Here is a 23707-nt window from a genome sequence, read left to right as displayed (position 1 = left end):
GAACATTTTTTTCTCTTTGACCCAATATGGCTGCGAGACCACGTGAGCGATGACATCATAAATTTATATTCTCTAATAGAATTGTTGCATAGACCACGCTCAATACATTTAAAACTGATCAGACTAAGCGTTGTCCCTATTGAATTATGACGTCATAATTATGGTCAATGACGTCATCATTAACAACACCTATTCCGCATATGGAGTTCTTTACAATGAGCCATGCTTCAATTTTTTCCATGCAGTGGTGTTGGAGATATAGAGGTGCAACATTTTTTGGTTTTTCCAAGATGGCGCCTGTACCACATGACCTATGACGTCATTATCTTTAAAATATTCTACAGGAGGAGGCGCTTCTATGATGAAAATGTCGTGCCCATCAGACCAAGAGTTGCTGTGAAAAAAAATTCACAATGATACACAAGTACAAGTGTTGTACTTGTCGAATTATGACGTCATAACGAAGGCACCAATGACATCATTAATATATCTTATTCCCTTATTCCCCAAGGGGAGTACTTGACAATGAGCCATGTTTCAAATTTTTTCCATGGAGCGGTGTTGGAGATATAGAGGAGCAACTTTTTTCGATTTTTTCCACGATAGCGTCTGTACCACGTGAACTATGACGTTTTAATTATCATTTAAAAATTCTACAGGAGGAGCAGCACATATTCTGAAAATTTCGTGTTCATCAAACTTAACAGTTGCAGAGGAATTTTTTTTTTCGTACTGATCAGATCAAGCGTTGTACTTGTCGAATTATGACGACATAATGGAGGCACCTATGACATCATCATTAACATATCATATTCCCCATGGGGTCGACTTGACAATGAGCCATGTTTCAATTTTTTTTCCATTGAGCAGTTTGGGAGATATAGAGGTGTAACGTTTTTCCACGATGGCGTCCGTACCACGTGACCTATGACGTCATAATTACGAATAAAAAAATTCTACAGGCGGAGGCGCTTCTACGGCAAAATTTCGTGTCAATCGGACCAACGGTTGCCGAGAAAATGAATTTTTTAAATGCAGACATGTACGGTACACCAACCACCTGAATGCTTAACCCTGTTTTCGCTTCGCGAGCACAGGGTAATAAGTAAATATAAATAAATGTACAATTCAAGGTGGTACTGTATGTTTTGGTGGGGGAGCTGGCAAAGTGTATATTAACAATTAATTTGAGTGGAGTACAGGTTGTAGAATGGTAAAAGGTATGTAAATAGATAATTGAAGGTGGTATGTAGTAGGGAGGGTAAAGTTTACATACAAAAATAATTCAAAGTTGTGTCTTGGTAGTGTAAATACAGTATGTTTAAAATTTGTATTTTACTCATGTAAAGTCTGTCAAAAATGAAGGTGACAAGAGCACCTCCCTCCCCCTCCATTGCCACCATCGCACCACCACGATGTGACTGGACATATGATGCACCTGCTCCAATATCTACAGTCACGTGAAAAAGTAAGTACACCCCATGTAAAGTATTGACTTTTTCAACATATTTCAACATACAGCTATTTGATCTTCATTTCAACAATATTGATAGATAAAGGTGATATAATATAACAAATATCATGAAACATTTACATTTTGTGGTCCATTGTATAATTTAAATAAACATAAATGCAAATTTCGCATGTGGAAAAAGTAAGTACACCCTTGGCTCTAATATGTGGTATTGCCCCCTTTGGCAGAAACAACCTCAAGTCGGCGTTTCTTATAACTGTCTACCAGTCTCTGACATCGACTGGGAGAAATTTTTGCCCACTCCTCCATGCAGAATTCTTTCAGCTGTGCGATGTTTGAGGGGTTTCTTGCATGCACAGCTCGTTTCAAATCCCCCACAACATCTCGATGGGATTTAGATCCGGGCTTTGACTTGGCCATTCCAGAACCCTCCATTTCTTTCTTTTCAGCCATTCCTTTCTTTTCAGCCATTCCTTGGTGGATTTACTGGTATGTTTAGGGTCATTGTCATGTTGCAAGGTCCACCTTCGGTTGAGCTTCAACTTTCCGACAGATGGCCTCACATTAACCTCAAGCACCCTCTGGTACAATGAAGAATTCATAGTGGATTCTTTGATGGTGAGCTGCCAAGGGCCCTGATGCAGCAAAGCTGCCCCAAACCATAATATTTCCACCACCATGCTTTACAGTTTGTATCAGGTTATTGTGGTCAAATGCTGTCTTTGGTTTTCACCAAACATGTCTTCTGGTACTGTGGCCAAATAGATCTACCTTTGACTCATCTGTCCAGAGCACATTGTTCCAGAAGTGTTGGTCTTTACCGAGGTGTTCATTGGCAAACTTTAGTCTTGCCCTGATGTCATTTCTGGACAGCAAAGGTTTCCTCCTGGCACACCTCCCATGTAGATCAAATTTGTGCAGCCTCTTTCTAATGGTAGACTCGTGCACTTTGACATCAACAGTGGCAAGAGCTACCTGTAGGTCCCGTGATGACATTCTGGGGTTCTTGGAGACTTCTTTCAGCTTCTTGCGGTCTGCTCTCGGGCTGAACTTGCTGGGCGGCCTGGCCTGAGCAAGTTGGCAGGTGTTTGGAATCTTCTCCACTTGTAGATGATCTTCCGGACAGTCGAATGATTGATTTCAAATTGTTTGGAGATCTTTTTAAATCCCTTCCCAGACTCGTAGGCATCTATAACCTTCTTTCTGAAGACCCCGGAGAGCTCTTTTGATCGAGTCATGGTGACGCCACACACTTCAACAACAAAGAGCAAACCAAACTAAATGTCTGAAGTTTAAATAAGGCAGGTTCCTCCAAGATCCTCTCTAACGATGTTCTAATCATTTGCACCTGAGCTGGTGCACCTGATTCTTATTTTAGGTATTTGAAGTAGTGATAAATGTAGGGGTGTACTTACTTTTTCCACATGCGAAATTTGCATTTATGTTTATTTAAATTATACAATGGACTACAAAATGTAAATGTTTCATGATAATTGTTATTTTATATCACCTTTATCTATCAATGTTGTTGAAATGAAGATCAAATAGCTGGACGTTGAAATATGTTGATAAAGTCAAAACTTTACATGGGGTGTACTTACTTTTTCACGTGACTGTATATATATATATATATGGAGAGATAGATAGAGAGAGATTGACTGGATAACTATTTCTCACACAGTGGTGTCTTTCGTTGGGACATAAGCAGCTCAATGGTTACTCTCCGTTACTTCACCAATGCCAGTTTTATAACCATGTTGTTTCAGAGCAGGGATCGATTGCTTCATCCACTCAATTGTTGTTGAACATCTCTTTTGCTACTCTCAAACAAAATAATTGTTTCGGTTGGTACTATGGATCAATATTACAAGAGTGTATTCAATTCCCACCCTCAATGTTTATCGGTACTTGTGTGATCCTCACAAGGAAGATGTGTGATGATAAGACAACTCCTTACATAGTCAGCAAAAGACAACTCCTTACCTATCCAGCATAAGACCACTCCTTACCTATCCAGCACAAGACCACTCCTTACCTAGTCAGCATAAGACAACTCCTTACATAGCCAGCAAAAGAACTCATTACCTATCCAGCATAAGACCACTCCTTACCTATCCAGCATAAGACCACTCCTTACCTATCCAGCATACGACCACTCCTTACAGTGCATTCAGAAAGTATTCAGACCCCTTCACTTTTTTCACATTTTGTTAGGTTGCAGCCTTATGCTGAAATCGTTTAAATTCATTTTTTCCCTCATCAATGTACACTCAATACCCCATAATGACAAAGAGAAAACAGAATTTTAGAAAGTTTTGCAAATTTATTAAAATGAAAAAACTGAAATATCACTGACATAAGGATTCATACCCTTTGATATGACACTTGAAATTTAACTCAGGTGCCTCCCATTTCTCTTGATCATTTTTGAGATGTTTCTCCACCTTGATTGGAGTCCACCTGTGGTAAATTCAATTGATTGGACACGATTTGGAAAGGCACACACCTGTCTATATAAGGTCTCCAGCTGACAATGCATATCAGATCAAAAACCAAGCCATGAGGTCGAAGGAGCTGCCTGCAGAGCTCAGAGACAGGATTGTGTCGAGGCACAGATCTGGGGAAGCCTACAAAAAAATTCTGCTGCATTGAAGGTTCACAAGAGCACAGTGGCCTCCATAATTCTTAAATGGAAGAAGTTTGGAACAACCAGGACTCTTCCTAGAGCTGGCCGCCCGGCCAAACTGAGCAATCGGGGGAGAAGGGCCTTGGTAATAAAGGTGACCAAGAACACGATGGTCACTCTGACTGAGCTCCAGAGATCCTGAGTGGAGATGGGAGAAACTTCCAGAAGGACAACCATCACTGCAACACTCCACCGATCTGGGCTTTATGGCCAGACGAAAGTCCAGACCACTCCTTACCTAGCCAGCTTAAGACCACTCCTTACCGAGCCAGCACAAGACAACTCATTACCTAGCCAGATTAAGACCACTCCTTACCTAGCCAGCTTAAGACCACTCTTTACATAGCCAGCATAAGACAACTCCTTACATAGCCAGCATAAGACAACTCCTTACCTAGCCAGCATAAGAGAACTCCTTACCTAGCCAGCATAAGAGAACTCCTTACCTAGCCAGCATAAGAGAACTCCTTACCTATCCATCATAAGACCACTCCTTACCGAGCCAGCATAACACAACTCCTTACCTAGCCAACTTAAGACCACTCCTTACATAGCCAGCATAACACAACTCCTTACATAGCCAGCATAAGACAACTCTTTACCTAGCCAGCATAAGACAACTCCTTACCTAGCCAGCATAAGACAACTCCTTACCTATCCATCATAAGACTACTCCTTACCGAGCCAGCATAACACAACTCCTTACCCAGCCAGCATAAGACAACTCCTTACCAATGCAGCACAAGTCAACTCCTTACCAATCCAGCATAAGAGAACTCTTTACCTCGCCAGCATAAGACAACTCCTTACCTAGCCAGCATAAGACAACTCCTTACCAAGCCAGCATAAGACAACTCCTTACCTAGCCAGCATAAGACAACTCCTTACCTAGCCAGCATAACACAATTCCTTACCTAGGCAGCATAAGACAACTCCTTACCTAGCCAGCATAAGACAACTCCTTTCCAAGCCAGCATAAGACAACTCCTTACCTAGCCAGCATAAGACAACTCCTTTCCAAGCCAGCATAAGACAACTCCTTACCTAGCCAGCATAAGACAACTCCTTACCTAGCCAGCATAACACAACTCCTTACCTAGCCAGCATAACACAACTCCTTACCTAGCCAGCATAACACAACTCCTTACCTAGCCAGCATAACGCAACTCCTTACCTAGCCAGCATAACGCAACTCCTTACCTAGCCAGCATAAGACAACTCCTTACCTAGCCAGAATAAGACAACTCTTTACCTAGCCAGCATAAGACAACTCCTTACCTAGCCAGCATAAGACAACTCCTTACCTAGCCAGCATAAGACAACTCCTTACCTAGCCAGCATAAGACAACTCCTTACCTAGCCAGCATAACACAACTCCTTACCTAGCCAGCACAAGACAACTGCTTACCTAGCCAGCATAAGACGACTCCTTACCTAGCCAGAATAAGACAACTCCTTACCTAGCCAGCATAAGACGACTCCTTACCTAGCCAGCATAAGACAACTCCTTACCTAGCCAGCATAAGACAACTCCTTACCTAGCCAGCATAATACAACTCCTTACCTAGCCAGCATAAGACAACTCCTTACCTAGCCAGCATAAGACAACTCCTTACCTAGCCAGCATAACACAACTCCTTACCTAGCCAGCACAAGACAACTCCTTACCTAGCCAGCATAAGACAACTCCTTACCAAGCCAGCAGAAGACAACTCCTTACCTAGCCAGCATAAGACAACTCCTTACCTAGCCAGCATAAGACAACTCCTTACCTAGCCAGCATAAGACAACTCCTTACCTAGCCAGCATAAGACAACTCTTTACCTCGAGTGATTGTCTGCAGCCTAAGTGTGGATCCATTTTGTTATATTAAACTTTAGAACAAATCCAGGACCAGTCAGCTAAGGTAAGTACCCTACCAAATGAGCTGTGCTGTTGATTAAGCCTTCGATAAGGGCCAATGGATGTTTCTTGTGAGGGAAATGCTCCTGCAGAGAGTAAGGAACTGTAAATTCCTGTACAAAATAACTGTATTGCTGTACAAAATAAAAAACAAGGATACTGGTATATATATAAAAAAGAATAAAGTGCAACATTGAAGTACCAGCAGGACCATGATTGGCCATGTAGTTTCTTTCACAGATTCGAGAAAAAGTGTCAATGTCGTGCAGGTGATCTGGAGTTGGCAGAGACAGGGTGGTCCTCCAGCGTTTACTCCATATCCTTCTCGTACTCTATCGCATTTAAGGTTTGCATCTTCCTCTTCTTCCCTGAACTTTACCCAGCATGGTCGATTTCTCCAGAATTTCATTTTCCGCATTTGTGATATGTTCAAAGTATGATAGTTTATTTCTCTGGTTGTTGTACACCGCACCTTTCCTATGCCATCTCCAGGCATTGCAAATCGTCATTGCCGGGCACCGAAGGGGGCTCGGCAGTGACGCACGCTGAAAGGGAGTACTCAGTTTTCACTCTGGTTGTTTGTTTTCTTGCTTTCTTGTTTTCTTTCTTGTTTGTCCGGGCGATATCTCAGCCATCCTTTGAGCTCGGAAGCTGAAATTTCGGCACAATAGTGAGCAAGTCCTTTGTCAAAAACGGTATTTTTTGTTTTTTGATTAATCAATTAATTGATGAGTTATTTAATTATTAGCGATTAATTAAGTACTTATACATTTCCTTTCTTTTCTGTCCATTAACTCAGGCACCTTTTGAGTTAGGAAGCTGGTATTTGGACATGCCAATGACCAAGTGATTTGGCTGCAAAGGCTATTTTTGATTTATTGATTAATCAATTAATCGATTAATTATTTAATTATTTGATTAATGACTAATATATTTTTTGTTTTTTTAGTTACAGATTCGGATGAAATGGTGGTGGTTTATGTGTTCTATTAGTGAATTGATTAATTATTTTATTTTTTTATCATTATTAATTATTTATGTATTTTCATTATTAATTATTTATTTATTTTATTTCTCATCTGGGCAATATCTCAGGCACCTTTTGAGCTCGGAAGCTGATATTTGGACATGACAATAACCAAGTGATTTGGCTGTAAAATGTATTTTTTTATTTATTGATTAATCATTTAATCGATTAATTATTTATTGATTAATCAATTAATTATTTAATTTTTTATTAATGACTTATTTAATTAAATTTCTAAAAGATACATCTTCGAATGAAGCACTAGTGGTTTAGTTATGCTATTAGCCAATTGATTAAGAAAATATTTTATGATAATCTTTTATTGATTTTAATTATGCAATTAATCAATCAATTATTGCACACGTCTCCCTCCAAATACAGTCTCTATGAGCTGCACGGCGGTATTGCCGGGCGCCGGGGGCGCCCCGGCAATGCCGCGCTGCAGGATATTTAATTATTTGGCATGGGGGCGGTGTACTTTGAATGTATCTGTACTTGTTATCTCTTTTTTTCTCTCACGTTGTCTCTGTCATGTGACCTCTAATTGAGATCAACCATCGCAGTTTGGTTGACATCTAACGTGGGCGGAGGCATATCCATCGACACATTCGCTGACACATTCACATCAAATTCTATTTTATAGTTCCTTATTCTCTGCATTTCAACTATTTTCTACATTTGAAATCAATGATATTACTGTACATGTGTGAAAATTTACATTTGATGACTAATTGATGTGATTTGATAATCAGCGCATTTATGCCTGACAATTCATGAATGTTGACATTATTGTTGAATGTGGGTGTTATACACTCGTACACCAGAAGAAAAAACGTTGTTTCTATTAGAAACAGTATAAAAGGAGTGTTTGGAAACAGCAGACAGCACAGCTGAGAGACACCGAGCAGTGTCATGGCGGTGGAGTCTGTCGTTGAGATAATCATCTCTGCAGAGTGGTAGATTGATGTGCTGCTCTTCACACTGCTGCGTAACGCAGAAGGAAGACCTTGTGCAGGTACTCCAAAGGCTCCCCGTCGGTTTCACTGCGAGGCAGATGAATGATTGTGTCAGGTGGGCCCAGGTGGGCACTCTGCCTGTCTGTTTGTGCAGGATGTATGTTATTTTAACGGGCTCTGCGGGCGAGCTTCAATGACCATGGCCATCAGGAATCATGCAGGCGTCTCACACAGCACAGTTCGATTTTTATTATTCCGAGAATATAAGACCCGTCTCTTCGCTGACGGAAATACCAATATTTCTGTAATTGCTTAAAAAAAAGTTGTTGTTAATGGGGAAAAATACAATTTGGCAGTGTATAAATACCGGCCTAGATACTGTATATATATATATATATATATGTATATATGTATGTATATGAATAATATACAACACACGAAGAGGAAGACCAAAATATAAATAATTCCTCACCCCTCCCCCTCTGTTCTTTGTTGTGATCAAATTGTCTGGGGTACGTGTTTGGCACGGGCCATGCCAGGAAACAAATGCTGAGGTCTCCTCATCTCTACATTTGTGTCAATTGTAAATAATGGGGCTTTCCGTTTTCCCGGCATAACTGTTTTGTTTTTTTTGGGGTTGTTTTTTACCTTTTGTGTTGGCTCATCTATGGCGCAAGAACAAAAAAGGATTCCTGGGAGATCCCTTCCTCCGTGCAGGCATAACCAGTGTTGCAAGTTGGCGTTTGCAGTTTTGCCACTCGTGCCCATGTACCCATTTAAAACAAACAAAAAAAAAACATTTTTTGCATCATAAACCTTCCCTGGAGTTCCCTGGATCCACCGTAGTTGGATTTATTGAAATCCGTTAATCCATTCTCAAGTTATAATATGACAAACAAATAGACAGACGCAGCAGCTCCTTTGTAATAGTTTTTTTTTTTTACTTTCTGAGTTGTTCATTAAAACTTGCTTTTTAACACACAGATGGTTTCATATTTCAACAAAAGGTAGATGCCTTTCAAACTAGACATCTGCCATTTATTAGATTGGAAATGTTAAGTCAACTTCCTGATTCCATACATTTAAACTTAAGTTGAAATTATTGTTGTCAAAAAGGTATACTCACACAGAGTGGACTCAAATTTTTTTTTCTGTGTATGAGTATTTGAAGTTGCTTAAATTCAAGATGATAATGTAATTGCTGTTGGTATTTGGTGGACCCCATCACCACCTCCTCCACGCATTTCCCCCTCTTTTTCTCTTTCCAATATTTTCTCTTACTCCGACATTCTAATGTTATATTTACAAATAAGCAAGCATGTGTAACTACTCGGAATTTTATACAACAAGCCTAGCTTTTTATATAGAGTCCTCCACACTCATTAATCAAATATTAATTAATTAGGTAATCATTTTAAATTATTATTCGGTAATCGTTAAAGAGGTCATTCTACTCATTCGTTTTTGCTTTGTGGTTTTTGAAGACTTTGTTGAGAGTGAGAGTGGTTGTAATTTTTTGATTTGTGGAAAAAATTAACTTGGATTTGAACAAACTGATCGCAATGGGGAAGCCTCCCCCACACGGCACCCGCAATCCAATGATGGCCATATTTTCTTTCAGACCACCTTATGACCTTGACCTTCAACATTTAGGAATAGAGTGCAAATTTAAAAAAATATGGGGCCATCTACAGTCTATCCATAAAACTCAACATCATGATAATCGGAGGAAAATTATTCGAGTTATGATCAAAAATGGGATTTTTACAGCATAGCCCATTGGGCAAAGCCGTCTAGAACAGTGTTTGTCCGTATGCATGACTTTTTCAACATATTTCAAAATACAGCTATTTAATCGTCATTTCAACAATATTGATAGATAAAGGTGATATAATATAACAAATATCATGAAACATTTACATTTTGTAGTCCATTGTATAATTTAAATAAACATAAATGCATATTTCGCATGTGGAAAAAGTAAGTACACCCCAACATTTATCACTACTTCAAATACCTAAAATTAGAATCAGGTGCACCAGCTCAGGTGCAAATGATTAAACATCGTTAGAGAGCATCTTGGAGGAACCTGTCTTATTTAAACCTCAGACATTTCGTTTGGTTTGCTCTTTGTTGTTGATGTGCGGCGTCACCATGCCTAGATCAAAAGAGCTCTCTGAGGCCTTCAGAAAGAAGGTAAAAGATGCCTACGAGTCTGGGAAGGGATTTAAAAAGATCTCCAAACAATTTGAAATCAATCATTTGACTGTCCAGAAGATCATCTACAAGTGGAGAAGATTCCAAACAACTGCCAACTTGTTCAGGCCAGGCCGCCCCAGCATGTTCAGCCCGAGAGCAGACCGCAAGATGCTGAAAGAAGTCTCTAAGAACCCCAGAATGTCATCACGGGACCTACAGGTAGCTCTTGCCACTGCTGATGTCAAAGTGCATGAGTCTACCATTAGAAAGAGGCTGCACAAATTTGGGAGGTGTGCCAGGAGGAAACCTTTGCTGTCCAGAACATCAGGGCAAGATTAAAGTTTGCCAATGTACACCTAGGCAAAGACCAGCACTTCTGGAACAATGTGCTCTGGACAGATGAGTCAAAGGTAGAGCTATTTGGCCACAGGGTTCTCCCAGATCTCCCAGAAGACATGTTTGGCAAAAACCAAATACAGCATTTGACCACAAGAACCTGATACCAACTGTAAAGCATGGTGGTGGAAATATTATGGTTTGGGGCAGCTTTGCTGCATCAGGGCCTGGGCAGCTCACCATCATAGAATCCACTATGAATTCTTCATTGTACCAGAGGGTGCTTGAGGATAATGTGAGGCCATCTGTCGGAAAGTTGAAGCTCAACCGAAGGTGGACCTTGCTACATGACGATGACCCTAAACATACCAGTAAATCCACCAAGGAATGGCTGAAAAGAAAGAAATGGGGGGTTCTGGAATGGCCAAGTCAAAGCCCGGATCTAAATCCCATAGAGATGTTGTGGGGGGATTTGAAACGAGCTGTGCATGCAAGAAACCCCTCAAACATCGCACAGCTGAAAGAATTCTGCATGGAGGAGTGGGCAAAAATTTCTCCCAGTCGATGTCAGAGACTGGTAGACAGTTATAAGAAATGCCTACTTGAGGTTGTTCCTGCCAAAGGGGGCAATACCACCTATTAGAGCCAAGGGTGTACTTACTTTTTCCACATGCGAAATTTGCATTTATGTTTATTTAAATTATACAATGGACTACAAAATGTAAATGTTTCATGATATTTGTTATATTTTATCAACTTTATCTTTCAATATTGTTGAAATGAAGATCAAATAGCTGTATGTTGAAATATGTTGAAAAAGTCAAAACTTTACATGGGGTGTACTTACTTTTTCACGTGACTGTGTAATGTGTATGTATGTCCCCTCAAACGTATACCAATCAGAGCTGAGAATCTGGTCACATGACAGGGTAATGTGATTACGTCTGATGTCATTACGGCTGTACAGCGGCTGACTCTCCACACGCCACCATTTTTATTTATATGCCGTTTATGCCGAACATATCGTCGAACCTGTCATATATCACAATCGCCATGCTCTACATTGACGTTTTTCATTCAGTGTGAAACACAAACAAACCGATTGTTAAAATGACCATCAAATATCGAAAGCATTGGCGTTACAACTCTTCCAACAATACAGTATGTATAGGCCTTAGGTGTTGTGACTCACCGTCCGCTTCAGACAAATTAAACCCATGTTTCTTAATACAGTGGTATCGTTTCAGTAATATCGTTTTTGTAATAACTAGGGCATGCCCGTACTATATATATATCTAAAATTATATCCCCCCCCTCTATTTACATGAAATGGTTTGGTCCAAAGCGAACGGCTTGCGAGTACGGTGACAATCCCCCCCCTCTATTTACATGAAATGGTTTGGTCCAAAGCGAACGGCTTGCGAGTACGGTGTTTTTTATCGGACCCGTGGAATTATAGATAGTAGTTTTAATTAGTTTTAAAACATAGTTTAACGCCAACATAGTTTGCCAACGTGAAATAAATGAATACGCTCTCAAATGTGCCGTCCGAGGCAGAGTCTGTTCGCCACGTTCGGCACACGTGATAACTCGCTGCTCTCTGATTGGTTGAATCGTTTTTTGGACATAGCTCGGTAACTACTTGTCCGATTAATATGAAACCTTGAAAAGGCACATCCTCGGGTCCCCAGCAATATACCTGGCAAGTTTAAAGTATATCGGACCCGTGGTTGTCGAGAAACAGCGGTCACAAACAAACATACAAACATACAAACATACAAGCATACACACACACAGAGATTAGTGGAATTATAGATAGATAATAATATTATAGTAAATACAACCATAACACTCTAATCCCAATGTCGTGAATGGAAAGTTGATAGATTGAAGCGGTGTAAAAGCGGAAGTAAGGAAATCACCCTGGTTTTTTTTTAAATAATATAATTTTCCTAATAATAACGTAACGTTATTGTCCCCCGTCACACAGCGGAGCGAAAGGGGGACTATGGCTTTCCCCTCCGTCCGTGTGTCCGTCCGTCCGTGCGTGCGTGCGTGCGTGTGTGCGGGCGTGCGTGCGTACGTAAGCAAAGGACCGCATTCGAATTTGGTGTGTGGGTGCAACCCACGTCAAAATCCAAGATGGCCGCCGCCATATATGTGATGCCATGTATGTCTGAACCTTGTAACCTGCATATCTTGAAAAATAAGCGAAGTACCAACTTCTAATCTGGTGTGTGGGTGTATCTAGGCATAAGGAAGAACGCTATTGAAATTGGGTCGCCACGTCAAAATCCAAGATGGCCACCGCCATGTATGTCTGAACCTTGAGATGAATATCTTGAAAAATAAGCGAAGTACTAACTTCTAATTTGGTGTGTGGGTGTATCTCCGCATAAGGACGAACGCTATTGAAAATTGGGTCGCCACATCAAAATCCAAGATGGCCACCACCATATATATGTCTGAAACTTGTGAGCGAAATATCTCGAAAAAGAAGCGAAGTACCAACGTCTAATCTGGTGTGTGGGTGTATCTAGGCACAAGGAAGAACGCTGTTTAAAATCGGATCGCCACGTCAAAAGCCAAGATGGCCGCCGCCATGTATGTCTGAACCTTGTGAGATGAATATCTTGAAAAATAAGCGAAGTACCAACTTCTATTTTGGTGTGTGGGTGTATCTCCGCATATGGAAGAACGCTATTGAAAATTGGGTCACCACGTCAAAATCCAAGATGGCCGCCACCATATATATGTCTGAACCTTGTGAGCGAAATATCTTGGAAAAATAAGCGAAGTACCAACTTCTAATCTGGTGTGTGGGTGTGTCTAGGCACAAGCAAGAACGCTGTTTAAAATTGGGTCGCCACGTCAAAATCCAAGATGGCCGCCGCCATGTATGTCTGATGCCATGTATGTCTGATGCCATGTATGTCTGAACCTTGTAACCTGCATATCTTGAAAAATAAGCGAAGTACCAACTTCTAATCTGGTGTGTGGGTGTATCTAGGCATAAGGAAGAACGCTATTGAAAATTGGGTCGCCACGTCAAAATCCAAGATGGTCGCCGCCATGTATGTCTGAACATTGTGAGATGAATATCTTGAAAAATAAGCGAAGTACCAACTTCTAATTTGGCGTGTGGGTGTATCTCGGCATAAGGATGAACGCTATTGAAAATTGGGTCGTCACGTCAAAATCCAAGATGGCCGCCACCATATATATGTCTGAAACTTGTGAGCGAAATATCTCGAACAATAAGCGAAGTACCAACGTCTAACGTGGTGTGTGGGTGTGTCTATTGGGTCGCCACGTCAAAATCCAAGATGGCCGCCGCCATGTCTGTCCGAACCTTGTGAGATGAATATCTTGAAAAATAAGTGAAGTACCAACTTCTAATTTGGTGTGTGGGTGTATCTCGCCATAAGGAAGAACGCTATTGAAAATTGGGTCGCCACGTTAAAATCCAGGATGGCCGCCACCATATATATGTCTGAACCTTGTGAGATGAATATCTTGAAAGATAAGCGAAGTACCAACTTCTAATTTGGTGTGTGGGTGTATCTCGGCATAAGGAAGACCGCTATTGTAAATTGGGTCGCCACGTCAAAATCCAAGATGGCCGCCACCATATATATGTCTGAACCTTGTGAGCGAAATATCTTGAAAAATAAGCGAAGTACCTTCTGGTGTGTGGGTGTATCTAGGCATAAGGAAGAACGCTATTGAAAATTGGGTCGCCCCGTCAAAATCCAAGATGGCTGCCTCCATGTATGTCTGAACCTTGTGAGCGAAATATCATATCATAGCATGTTTTCTGCGTGTTCCACTTTGTCAACTCACATCACTTTAGTCCAAGCCATTTAGCCCAAATATGGGGCCAGATAGGAAAAAACTGCAACACTACATATCAGTGCGAAATTGTATGCAGTAATATATACCAGATAACATATCAAAAGTCTAAAGCTCTAAAAATATGGGGTGTCTGTCAAAATCACTGGTACATGGACCCCCCTTTTCATCCTTTTGCGGTACGATTTGTTCACATTTTGCGATACATTCCGAGCACATGGTATATAATTATACTTTTAATATCAGGAATTACAGCATGTTACAGCCCCAGTACGGCCCGTACGGAACAAAAAAATAAGCACATAAACAAAATTCCCAATAGCTAAATACTGATCACTGATATGCAAATACATGAATCACTTGTCATGACTGTTTCAGAATTATGGCACATTTTGTTGATTAAAATCACAGACTCATAATAAAATCACATATAGAGAAACTAATAATACTGACTCATAAAATACTGTCGGAAGTCAAGGATTCGCTTAAAAGTAAAAAAAATGTCCACAATTAACTAATTCACCTGCATGTAACAGTCTATAACAACAGTCCACTACCTAATCATCATTTTCCTCGTCATCGTCGTCGCTGAAACTGTCCAGGACGGAGTTGGTGCAGCCAGATCCACGGCACTGACCACAAGCAGGAGAACACTCCAAGTTGTTCTTGCGGCATGTACACCGTGCGGAACCACAATCGGTCGAACAGTTGCACCGGATAACATTCAACAAATCCTGAGGTGCTGGAGGGAGGTCGGTCATAACAGGAACAAGATTGCCGTCGCTCATTCTCCAGCCCCAATCCACTGGTTGTAGGCTGTTGTTTCCTTTCCACTGCTGTATTTGCAGATACACCCGTCTGCTGTGATATCTCGCTGCAGCAGATGTGGGCGGTAAGGTCTGTGGGAGTATCTTTGAAGTCTTGACTGCGACCTGTTCACAAAACCGCTTGTACCTGAGGGAATCCAAACTTTCATCAGGTTTACCCTTGTAGAGACACACGAGTGCTATCTCTCCTGCAGCCTCGACCACATCTGGTGATGCATCCTCAGCCAAGAACTGTTGGGATTGAGTTTGGAAGAGTGTGTTCATCATGAATTTCTTCAGTGACGCTCCTTTGCCAAGGCCGTACAGTCGAGACGTCGTGTCACATCCCAATACTGCGTGTATGAATAGGATGCTTTCACACACAGCTGCACCTAGCTGACGTTTCATGGACTTCACATTCCAGATGTGGTTTGGTTTTGTAGTGGATTTTGCCTGACTATACATAAACAAGTCGTGTGCTTCTAGGTTTGCGTAGAAGCAGAGTAGGACGATCAGATCTGTGTCTTCTCCTATAAGGGCTGTGTTCCTCATGTTCGCCGAACTGACTGCGGACGATTAGCAGGTCAGCATCTTCCTGGGAATGATGGTTCTGGCATCCAGAAAGCCGGAGGTATCTGCTCAACATGTTGATGAACTTCTGTTTGTTGTTGAGGTTTTCCAGGAAGATGTCTTTCTTCATGGTCAACTTCATGTCATCAGTGAAAGTCACTTCTGGTCCACCTCTACCTGCTGCTCGCCTCTGGTGGGTCATGTGCTTGGTTGATTGACCAAGATATCCATCAAATATTACGATGGCCTTTCCGTACTTTCTTGTAACATAGTCACAGTGGAGCATGCAGATCTCTCGATATGTTGGTGAACCACGTGGCCATGGTATACGGTGCAGCAGACTTCCACCATCCAAGACATACTGGATTTCGCTGATTGACTCTATGGTACCTGGTTCAAGTTTAGACCAGATAGCATCTCCGAGTACGGACTTCTGGGCTTCACGTAGCATCAGCTTTTCATCAAACAGCGCAGGTGGATGAGGGCATAACTCAAAGCGAAACATCTCTTCCTTATCTTCAGCAGATTTTGAGATGATGATGAGATGCTGGAATAGCAGTTCTGGGTCTATCTGTACCTGGTCTTTACGAACTCGCACAGATGATCTGGCCTTCAGAAATGTGGTGGCTTGGTCTTTGCACTTGACCGTGTAGTGGACAACTGACTGATTTGTCATGGAGTGCATGATCTTGTCTCCAATGAGCTTGGCATTGTCGACATCAACCTTACTGCCAGCGTTGACACCAGTCATTATGTTCCTGAGGGATGGATGACACTTGAAAGGATTTCTGTCAACTAGAGCGACCTGTAGTGTACTTGTATCTTGCATGTCGCGATGCTGCCTGGTTTTGCCCATCTCTTTGTTCTGTTCACCTGTGCTGTACTTCACTCCAGTGAGCTCTTGCATCGATCTGTTCGTCTCCGAACAAGCCGGCATGGACAAAAGCCACGTTAACCGTTCTTGCTCTGTCATTCCTCTTCCTCTTGTTAACCCCCCGCTGGTCTTCATACTTCTCATGAGTACTTGCTCAATCATCAGGTCTGAGGAAATTCCAGCCCAAGCTCTACTACTTCTTCGGGCGACATGGAAGCCCTGAGTAAACTTACGGTGCACATCTGGATAATCCTGTTCTAAGCTGTGCATTATTTGCAGGTAAATCCTGGCAGACTTAGCATAGAGTGAATGACCTGAGGCTGCTACATATGGTAACATATCAGATACAGCTTCGAGGTGCAGGGACCAGTTTCCCATCTGCTCGGCTTTGATGAATTTTCTTAAGATCTTCACCATATCCATATACTGTAACCACAGTTTCGCTGTTCGGTCTTTGGTCAATGATTCTGTCTGTGTTTGAAAGACTTTGCTGATCTTGTCAAGGATTGGATCACTTGCTACATCGTTGGAAGATCGTGTGCCTTTCATCAACGCATCATACAGGGTCCTTGCTTTACTCACATCTGGATGAATCACATCATCATCGGCCAAGCCACTCATTGCATCTTCATCCCGAACTGGCAAGTCTTCTGCAGTTCTGTATTGTGTTCCTCCAAGAGGATCAGACAGGAGGAGTGCATTCAGGACAGCATCCAGGAGGATGTGTGCCCGTACAGCCCTGGAAATTGCTTTTCCTGTTAGGATGTGATCCACTGCATTTGGTGCGTATATGAGTTCTAGCAGCTCCTTCAACCCAGAACCACCCATGAGGTGCCCTATGCTGCCAAGGAAGCTCATTTCCATATGAAAGGCACCTAGCCTTACCATAATACGTCGCATGGGGCTTCCATCTGGCTCCGAGAGAATGATCGACAATGCCTTCCACCATAGTGGCTGATCAAAGGTGATGGTAGGTACATTATGTTGTTTAGCATGTTGCGCAATGTAGTTGAGAGTGGAGTAGATGCATGTAGTGTCGCTCGAGCTCAAATCAATCATTGGGAGAAACAGGACAGACGATTTTGAATGCTGGACACCACGATGTAAGAGTTGCATCATCCCGGACCATGCAGGTCTTGGTATCTTGAACAGCAGTGACGTCTTCCACAGTACATCAAGGTTGACCTGGAACAGTCTGTATTGGGTCACTGCGCTGGTCACTAACAACATTAATAGTCCGACTTCCCTTTTCACGAAGTGTCACTACTGGATTATCGTTGTTGGTGGATTCATTGCAGAACACACACGAATTGGCCGCCATTCTTCAGGGTTGGATTACCTGCAAATATAGAAAAGTTGAATATACTATTACTGTATGTTATTGCCAATAGACCTAAACATACTAAATACATGTCATTGATGGGATTAAAAACTAAGATATATATGGTTCACAAACAAATAATGATGTACCGTCGCTTGCTGTGGAGTGAGCAGTCTTTGTAAAACGGGGTGTGGTTAAATAAGACACTAAAACAGTAAAAACTTCACTTATATATACAATATTGTACAGTATGATATCCTTTATTTATTATATCGTGCTAGTGATTAGGTCCAGTGTATAAAATAAGCAATAGAAGTTCAGAGAGCGACAATAATCATAGCATGCGGCATATGTACGTCTTTTAACATGGGGCTAAATGGAGAAAACTTGATTGCATTATTTGAGAGTCACCCCATATTTTTAGACCTTTATACTTTTAGTATGTTATAAAGGTACCTTGAGGGTAATCAATACTAATGAGATCGGTAGTGTTGCAGTTTTTTCCCCGTCAAATGCTAAATGGCTTGGACTACTTCCCCGACGGGGGACCTAGGCGTAACGCTTGTTATTATAGTAAATCTAATCGTAACACTAATCCCTTTGTAGTGACTGCAACGTTACTGGAGGTTAAATATATATCTTATATATATTAAAGTAGCGGAAGTTTTGTGTCCGGCCGTCATTCTACGGTCGTTACGTATATGATGTCATTACGGCGTAAACACCCACTCACTTTGAGAACGGCAGGAAAGGTCATTCCTCTTTGGGGTATATAGATTACAGTCTCTCTATGATCGGGTCTCAATAATATTGGGTGTGTGTTCATTTTTCCAAGGTTCTTGTGGAGAGATCGCCAAGTGGTTAAAGCATTTGAGCAAGCACTCCATTCAAAACCCTTAAGGAACGGCTGGCTTGGCAAGCGCTAGCTAGCTGCTTGGTAAATGAGCACACCTCCAACCTTGTGGGGTATATAGATTACAGTAGATGTTCCCTCAGTTCTGTAAGTAAAACTTACCTCATGGATGTCGAGTTTTCTCCAAATTTATTTGTTTAATGTTAGAAGCAGCATTAGCGACTGTTTAAAAAGCTAATCATGTGTGTTTGTGGTTTATAATATTTTACAAGTCCGGCTACGCCGCTTAGACTTTTGGTCTTGTTGTTAATTAGGCCACAATCCGAAAAAATAGGTCAAGTACACGAATCAAATATCAGGTGCACAACTTCAGTGCAGGTACACAATTATATGCACAGGTGGAACAACATCACGTCGATCAAAGTATGTTAACCGCCATAGCAAGCAACAAGAAGAGACGCAGAGAAAGAAAATTTAATTTCCGACTTTCATGCAACTTCGTTTATTCGTCGATGTAAATAATTCGAATGGATATGAAATGTAACCCCCAAAATGCATTGCTGCTTTGTGTATTTTCCATGCACTTTCCAGTTGATTAAACAAAGTAATCATGGATATTATTGCATGCGTTGACATCATTGCCTTGTTACCTGTCGTGTCACCTGTGCTTTTTAGACTAATGGAGCAATTATAAAAACAGCAGGCAACTGGGGCAGATAAAAAGAGGTTTTGCGGGGAGATGGAGAGTACGACAACAGACAACACGCGCGTCCCGGCACACAAGGCAGAAACAACAACCCACTACAACTTCCCATCCGGTCTAATGTAAACAGGTTGGTAACCTCACTCCATAGACTTCCTAGAAGGAAAACATCTCACGGTATTCCATTTGTGGTGCACATTAGGGTTTGAAATGAAATCCCATTAAATGCCAAGCTACCACGTTTTGAAATCCATAGTTATTAATTGCAACAATGTTGTCTGAAAGGTCTTCATTGATGTATGTTGGACCATAATGCAAATATGGAAGTACTTTGATGTCCCACTTCATTTGATAATCACCTTCATTTGGCAGTCAGTTGTTTTTCAGGGCAGAAGGGCTCTCATAACTGCAAATGGAAATGAATAAAAATGTGGTGATTGTGAATAATCACCTTTCTCTGATTTGCCGCTGTTATTCATTTTTATGTTTTGGGGGTTTTTTTCACAGGGCAGGTGTACGCGTCTAGTGCTGAAGTAGTGTGTGATGTGGTTTACCACTCGTTGATTCTAGCTACAGCCACCAGATAGCTCTGTGAGCGAAAAGAAGGCCGAGTGTGTCAGGCCTTCCTTCCGGTACATAGCCTCTACCCTTGCCAAGACTTTCAGACTACCTCCTAGTGGTGCACCATGGTAACAGTGCTCTTGAGGGCACTGGCTTCATGTCTGGAGGATCTCAGAGTAGGTTGGTACTCTAGAGGTGTCGTGTGCATGGCCCTCCATTGTGAGGACTTACTGTGACACTCACCAATCCAACCAGGGTAGGTGGAGCTCCTTAGCCTTGGTAGGCATCCATCTAGGAGAAGGAAACTCTGATTGCAAATTCCCTGCTGCCTTGCAGGGCATGTCGCTTTAGACAAACACCTCGGTCCACAGCTGATTCTGTGGTGGCGTCAGGAAGGGCATCCAGCCACAAAAACATGCCTCAACAACAAACTAAGAGGAAGATCAAATATGCCTTTCGGCGAAGCGGCCATTAGGTGAATCACGGCTTACACAAGCAAGCATGGAAACGGCCGTTAAACGATGATGATGATGATGATGATTCATGCTGCTCATGTATACTGCCCACCAACCTGTAGCGTGAAATTAGATATTGAAATTGGAAAATACAGTGGGAAAACTGCACACATTTGTGAAACATTAAACCACACAAAATGTGGCAACATTGTGAGGGCCAAAGCAAAAGTCATGTGACAATGTGTGATCACAAAATTACATCATGCATGACTATTAAATGTACCTGTGTGACATACAGGAGATAAGGATGAAGGTGAGAGAGAGAGAGAGAGAGAGAGAGAGAGAGAGAGAGAGAGAGAGAGAGAGAGAGAGAGAGAGAGAGAGAGAGAGAGAGACAGACAGACAGACAGACAGACAGACAGAGAGACAGACAGACAGACAGACAGAGAGACAGAGACAGAGACAGACTTTTGACTTTTCTTCCCCTTTATTACAAGGAAAACAAGTTTTACATGGTGAAAGATGTTTGTACAGGCATCAAAAAGAAATAACCAGGAAGGAAAGGGGTAACAGAGAAGCAATACTTTAGATTTATAAATTGATTGTTAAAACACCACCAACCATACCACATAAGGATTGTTTCACACACCACCGATTTTTAAATAAAGCAGGATCTTGAGTTTCAAACTCAAAAAGAACACGCGATGTAACCAATGCTTTAAAAACAGTTAAAACGTCATCAGCTAAAACGTCAGTGTTCTGCAGTTTTCGTTTCCTCGATAAATAAATGGCAAGTTTTGCCTCAGAACACAGAAAGTTTGCTAAAAGACATTCATTTTTACATTGATACAAAACATTAAAACCAAATATGAAAACACAATGTGTAAAAGTCAAACCGAGCCCCCGGATCACACGTGACAGGATTTTAAAAAACGAGGCCAACCTTGAACATTCAATGAAAATGTGAAAAATGGTCTCTGGGGTGTCGCAAAAGGGGCACAATTCCGAGTTTTCAGGACATATACGGTGGGACAGGATGTTGCAAGGCAGGATATGGTGCGCTAACCGCCATTGTAGATCACCCGAGCGCTTGACAGTAGGTTCTTTGTACATCACCTGCCAGTTTATTGTTGTGAAACGGTTAGCTTGGAGCAGCGCTCGCCAATGAGCTTGTGGCTCTGCAGGTTTGCCAGGAAAAAGAGTGAGAACACATAGATTGTACACTGAGGATTTCTCCATCTGGTTAAAGAGCCTAAAACTTTGAAATAAAATTAAAAGATTTGGGAAAGGACATTGGGATCGATGGAGGGCATCTTCTATGTCTGGGTCCCATTTTAACCCGGTTTGCTTAAAGGTCCGTAAAATCACAGAGAAAATTCTGCCAATGACTCTGATGGACCTCACACTGGTGGCCACGGCAATGTCAGCAGCTGGCTTCCATCTATGTACAAGGGGGTTCCTGAGGTGTTTTACTCTGGTAACGCCAACATCAATAAACTTTTGCATGAAAGATCTGTCACTACAGACCCCATCAAAAAAAGAATTTAAAAATATTGGTTCATTTAAAAACATCTGAAGGGAGCAAGCACTGGTGTCACGGCGAAAAGAAACAGCCTGCCACGCTTCCAGCATGCTTCGGTAGAACAACGGGACCGATGTCATATCCACGCGCTTCGCGTCGAGAAGAAAAAGCTCGTCACCATAGCCAAGTTTCCCAGCTTGCCTAAGCAAACAATGGGCAAAGGCTTTCCATGGGACGTCGGAGTATAGAAGCCTTCGTACTGAAAAGAGGCGAAAAGCCATCACTTTGCTCGTCACATCTATTAGCCCCTGTCCACCTTCTGCAGTCGGCAGGCTTAGTATTCCTGGCCGGAGCCAGTGCTTTCCCCCCCAGAAAAAATCTACAAAAGAGCTTTGAAGTTTTTTAAGGATAAAACCTGGGGCCTGCAGTGCTTTAAAAACATGCCAGAGCATTGATGCCGCGAGATTATTAATGACCAGAGTACGACCCCGGAAGGAAAGCTGCCTCAATAGTCCCCTCCATTTTATCAACCGCTGCTCGGTTTTGGTAATCAGCGACTCCCAGTTTTTTGAAATAAAATCTTGAGTTCCAAGAAAGACACCGAGGTAGTGTATTCCTTCATTGGTCCATACAAGGTGCCCTGGTAGGGTTGGAGGGGGAGTTTCATTCCGTGGACCTAAGTAAAAAGCTTTGCTCTTTTCCCAATTAACTTTAGTCGAGCTTGCCAGGCTAAATTCCTCGACAGACTCAACCAGAGCGCAAACATCGTCATCGGAGTACACAATTGCACAGAGGTCATCCGCATAAGCAATGGTCTTTACGGGATTTTCTAACGGCAGAGGATAAAACCCTTGTAGCCGTGTGCGTAAACGATGTAGTAAAGGTTCAATTGATAGGGAGTATAGAAGGCCAGACAGGGGGCACCCTTGACGAATACCCCTGGTAACAGGGAAAGGCTGACTTAAGATGTTATTAACTTTGAGCAAGCTAAAAATATTATTATACAATATTTTGATATAACAAATAAAATTTTCCTTAAAACCAAACCCCCGTAAAACTGCAAAGAGATAAGAGTGATCAATCGTGTCGAAAGCTTTTTCTTGGTCTAAAAACACCAGACCAACATTTCTATGTTCAGCAATACAAATGTCAATCATGTCACGTACAATAAAAATGCTATCGTGTATTGTCCTTTTAGGGATGCAATAGGATTGATCGGGGTGTACAATCTCCCCAATCAGAGGTTTGAGGCGGTTGGCAAGAACTTTTGAAAAAATCTTGTAGTCCGTGCAGAGGAGCGAAATGGGACGCCAATTTTTAAGCTGCTGGAGGTCTCCTTTCTTAGGTATGAGAGCAAGTATAGCCCTGCGACAGCTGATTGGTAACAAGCCTGTTCGTAGGCTATCAACTAAGAGGTCAAGCAACTCAGGTCCCAACAAATCCCAGAAGGTTTTGTAGAACTCTGCAGGGATTCCATCAAGTCCAGAAGCTTTACCTGTGGGCAAAGTTTGCAACGCAGTAAAGAGTTCGTCAAGAGTCACTTCCTTGTCAAGTTGTTGACATGCAGGTTCGGACAAGGTGGGCAAAGAAGTGGTTAAGGAACGAATCAT

The 23707-nt window shown here is 41.8% G+C and overlaps 1 long non-coding RNA gene across 1 annotated transcript; it reads left to right on the top strand.

The window, feature by feature from the left end:
* The first annotated feature begins 6352 nt into the window (after nucleotides 1-6352).
* LOC144891818 (uncharacterized) lies at nucleotides 6353-20015 on the top strand. Its single transcript, XR_013623203.1, has 2 exons — nucleotides 6353-6408; nucleotides 19532-20015. It is a non-coding gene; the product is annotated as an uncharacterized LOC144891818 (long non-coding RNA).
* The last annotated feature ends 3692 nt before the right edge of the window (nucleotides 20016-23707 follow it).

Source organism: Myxine glutinosa, chromosome 4 (assembly GCF_964187855.1).
Source record: "Myxine glutinosa chromosome 4, kmMyxGlut1.1, whole genome shotgun sequence".
NCBI lineage: Eukaryota > Metazoa > Chordata > Myxini > Myxiniformes > Myxinidae > Myxine > Myxine glutinosa.
The sequence above is the reverse complement of the archived record's forward strand: the minus strand, read 5'-3'. Positions and strand labels throughout refer to the sequence as shown.